The sequence below is a fragment of the Capra hircus genome, chromosome 1 (genome assembly GCF_001704415.2).
Source record: "Capra hircus breed San Clemente chromosome 1, ASM170441v1, whole genome shotgun sequence".
Classification (NCBI taxonomy): domain Eukaryota; kingdom Metazoa; phylum Chordata; class Mammalia; order Artiodactyla; family Bovidae; genus Capra; species Capra hircus.
The window spans coordinates 143,335,368-143,340,307 of record NC_030808.1 but is presented as its reverse complement, the minus strand read 5'-3'; positions in this window follow the sequence as shown (position 1 = coordinate 143,340,307).

Sequence of the window (4,940 nt, the reverse complement as noted above, 5' to 3'; positions counted from 1 at the left end):
GGCCCTCCCTCTGCTCCCTGGAGCGTGGAAGCAGGAAGGTAAAACATTACCGCAGAATCTAGGAGGAAAAGCTCCTCCACTCCCAGCCAGCGGGGTGTATGTGCTCAGTTGTGTCTGACTCTGCAACCCCATTGACTGCAGCCCGCAAGGCTCCTCTGTCCATGGGATTACCCAGGCGCGAGTATTAGAGTGGGTTGCATTTCCTTCTCCAGGGGATCTTCCTGATCTAGGGATCACACCTGTGTCTCCTGCATCTCCTGCATTAGCAGGCGGATTATTTATTTACCTCTAAGCCACATGGGCTACCATTGGGACATGCAGGGCGACTGCTGACCTAATGAAGCCAGCCCTCGAGGCATGGGGGGGCGAGGGGGGCGGTCCAGCTCTAACACCATGGCCTCTGTTCTCACCAAGGTTCTGTATGTATTATCGAATAAACACTTCTCAGTTTGTCCGGAGCCCTTTGCTCGGTATCCAGGGACTCTGCGTAGCTCTTGGCTGATTGTGACCGGCTTCTCAGGTCTGTCCTGAGTGGCTTCACTGAGCTCCTGGCTCTCTGAATTCAGTCTGGCCAACTTTGGAAGATTGCTCTCTGAATTCACAAAGGTGTACCTTTTGGGCTTCCCTGGTAGTTGACATGGTAAAGACTCTGCCTGCCATTTGGGAAACCTGGGTTCGATCCCTGGGTTGTGAAGATCCCCTGGGGTGGGGGATTCAGAGCTCTCTCTGAATTCAGGGAGCTAGGAGCTCAGGGAAACGAGACCTTTGTACCTGCTATTCCTTCTGTTGGCCACACTTTCTTCACCAACCATGGTTTCACAGGCTCATCTCTTGTGTCCCTGTTCAAATATTACTTTCTTGTTAGCACAGTCAGGTAAAGGAAGAAAAACATTAAAAATTAAAACTCGGTTTCAACTTAACCTTTGCAATAGGCAATAATCAGCTGCATGCAGACTGTCTTCTCACTTCTTTGCGTTTCAAGTTTAGCAGACACTTAAAAGGTCTACTTTTTGAGATCTTTTGAGAATTTGGAGAGCAATCTTCTAAAGTCGCTCAACTGTGTCGGACTCTCTGTGACCCCATGGACTGTAGCCCGCCAGGCTCCTCTGTCCACGGAGATTCTCCAGGCAAGAATAATGGAGTAGGTTGCCATGCCCTCCTCCAGGGGATCTTCCCAATGCATCCACTCCTGGTTTTATTTTTCCCACACGGAGCTCTTGTGCCCAGCTCATAGGCGTGCATCTTATCTGTCTGTTCACTCACTGCTGCTGCAGCAGAGCAGGACCTGGCCCCAAGAAGGTACTCAGCATCTGCTGAACCAGTGATTGCTATGGAGAGCACAGTCAGTACCGGAGGGAAAAATATCCATTTTGCAGTCTTGTTTTTTTTTTGGCCGTGCCATATGGCAGTTTGCAGGATCCTGGTTCCCGGACCAGCTATGGAATCCTACCACTGGGCCACCAGGGAATTCCTGGTCTGTCTGCTAAGGAAGCTGGTCCCTGCAGGCCTGTTGTCTGCCACACAGGAGAGGGGAGACGGGGTGCTGAGCACCCAGGGGATTGGAAGGCGCTAAACAGATAAATCTTCGAGTGGGGGCACTGGCATGGGCTTGCAGCTCCAAGCTCAGAGCTATAGGCGAAGAAATGCTAAGAACCTCAGAAATCCCACTCTGAGAACTGCCGTTTTAAGCATGCCTTTAGGTTGTGGTGGCCAAGTGACAGAACCCTGCACCTTCAGGAATGGGACTGCTCCCTGGTGCCTGCAACATCTTGGGGGTGTGTGGGCCAAGGCCAGGTCCTGTGCCCCACACTTGGGTGAAGGGATGGGAACAAAATGTGGGCAGAGGTGGACAGTCGGGCGCAGGTGTCCTGAGGACACAGACCCTGCATTCATCTCGGGGGTGCAGGGTAGGAGCCCCGACTGTATCATCAAGCGCAGCCTGGAAGCTTCAGCCGAGGTCTGAGCTCCATGTACAACAGTAAGAGCCTGACTCCAAACCCCGGTCGCTGGAGGAATGGACGGACACAGGCATCTCGTAACAGAGCTCCATGAGGTCTGGCTGCTGAGACAGGTCAGGAGCACGCATGAGGGGCGGGGGGCCTCACTGCTGTTTCAGGTGTTATTTTATGGGGTGAGTGACCCTCTGTGGACATGTCTGGGGTCCAAACCACGAGTGAGGAATCTGTTTGGGGAACATGTGTTCTGCTTGTCCAGGGCAGGCCATGCTGATCCCCAGCAGAAGAGGGCCCGTGTGGGGAAAACAGACAGCGGAAGGCACTTCTCTGGGTGGAGCTGGGTGGGGGTACCCCGGGCATCCTCACAGGTCGAGGCCCAAGGAGCGGACGCTTCAGGCCTGGCACCAAGGGCATCTGTGAGCAGTTGCGGGGCGAGGGGACTCGCTACGCACCCCCTCACTGGCCCTGGGCAGTGGATGCACAAAAAGAAGGAAGGACAGGTGCCCAAAGACACTTGTTTTCAAACGCCTACCTCTCACCCCATCAGCTAAGCCCGGTCGCATTATATGAGTCCCCAAAGATGTGTATTTGTACATAGGCTGACAGTCAAGATCAAGTATAAATTTGAGGGCAAAGACCACTTTTTTTTTTTTTTTAATTGGATTTGGCTTTGATGAGTACTGACAAACCCTGCAGACACAAATACAAAATGATTGTAAACAAACAGGCCTTGCCAGCAGAGTCAGGAAAGTCAGAGAAAACACACACACAAGTTGAGAGACAGAATCAGGTTCACGTTCTTTCCCGCACTAGTGACGGCTTTCCCATTTTATGCTTTCCTTTGTGCTTTCACTTTAGTAAAAGTTAGAAAGGGTAACGTGTTTGCAAAGTGAGATACCAAACTGTACAAAATTGATCAATCCTGTGGGGTTCGAGGGAAGATGATCGTTTTACAAAATACTGAAAGATCACCAGCACTGATTTAAGTAATTTCCTTTTCTGGATGTTCAAGTCTCCCTCGCCATTTACCTAGGAAAATGACATGGACCCAATAGAAAACTGGCATTCAGAAGACATTTTCATCATGGATACATTCTTGTTAAATGTATGGAATTAGAATTTCTAAAAATTGTAGCCCAAATTTATGCATTAAATATAAGCTGCAGTAAACCTACTGAGTTTACTCACAAAATGGAGTAAGTCAGAACAGGTTCAGAGAAAGACAGATGGAACCCGAGACACACTGTCACTCCTGGGCCCCGGTCCCCAGGACACTCTGCTGGGGCCTCAGGACAGACAGCTGACACACCACAGTGAAGAAGGAAAGTTCCTGCCCTCGACTGGAGGACAAACGAGCCATTTTTGCCATTGGATGCCTTGCTAAGACAAGTCTTAACATCGCAGGGTTAGACGGCCCATTTGGCTACATGACCCATCTTTAACACTGAAATAAGAACTGTTAGAAAAATAATTTGACCAAGGATAATGAGACATTTTTTTAAAATAAAAAGTTAAAAATATCTGAGTGTTCAAATCTAACCTTTTCATACTATCAGTTTTGGTTTCGATAAGATTATATCAAAGGCAGCACACAAAAAGCCATGCAACCACAAGGTGGCCTGGTGCGTGAGACCTGGCATCACAGCGCCTATTTAACCGCACAGCAGCAGTGGTTTCTTCCTTGTGGCCTGACGCGACACGGCTTTATCAGACAGCAGGCCGAGCAGAGTCCACATGTCCTCTCCTCCCCAGGGCCCCCTGGCCGGACCCGGGTCTTGGCAGAGGCCCCTTACTGATCACGTGATCAAGGAAACTGGTCACACCAGCCCTGCAGCCCCAGTGGGTCCCTGTCACCCCAAGGTTCTCTACTGGGGAGGGTGGAGATGCCCCAAGCTGAGACCTGAAAGTACGTCTTCCCCAGACTCTGCCCCCTCCTCTGAGAACTGTCAGCTCATGATGGGCCGGGAAGGTGGTACCCAGGGGCTTTCCTAAGGTTTCAGATCAGCATCCTGTCCATCACCCAGGCCCAAGGGGCAGATGCTGTTTCCCAGGGCTTGAGCAACCACCTGGCCAGCACTGATGTAAGCTGTGTTTCTGTTTTTCCAACTGCATTTTGAGCGTCTTCCACCCCGACTGCTGTACTTAACTAAAATTAGAACTTTATAAAAATCTGTAAGTGCAAGCTTCAACATCTGAAAAAAGGTAGCCACAAACAAATAAGCAGACAATCCTTAAAGGCTGATTCTTTGGCCTTCCGGCAGGAAGCCACACTTCAGCCACGGCGGCTGCGCTTCAGAAGGAAGGAGCCGGGACTCAGGATGGGGGTGCTGCTGAGGGCCGCCAGCCGCGGGGGTCAAGGATGGGGGTGCTGCTGAGGGCTGCCAGCCGCGGGGGTCAAGGCGCACAGCTGGCATGAGGACCTGGACGCGGGCAGGTGTGCGGTGCCTGGGAGGACCCCCTAGGCTGGCTTAGAGGTAGGAAACCAGGGAGGAGACCAGGCCAAGGCAGAGGGAGGGAGGAAACAGCCAGCCCTGAGGGCAGAGGCTCTCCTCTCCTGCCCCCCATGCCCTACTTGCCGGGTCACCCCGCCGAGTGCGTGGAGAGAAAGCACAGCATTGCTGATGCAGCTATGTCATCTACCTAGGACTGCTGAATACCCACACAATGTGGGAATCGTGCTTCGAAAACCAAGACTCTTAAGACTACAAATCATCAGAAAACCAGCCTCGCTCGCAGCTGCACACACAGGGGCTGGAGGCAACCTGAGCCCCAGATACCACCAGGCACAGCAGCAGTGCTGGGGCGCTGGCAGCGAGCTCCCAGCCGCACGGCCTCACGCCCACAGCCAGGACGGTGGAGAGTGGACGGCTCACGTGTAAACTCTGCCCGCAGCCCTGCCGACAGGGCCGGGGAGCAGAGCCGAGGCTCACCCAGAGCCCCGTGCGCACAACTCATGGGAATTTATAAAAACAATACAAAGGCCCC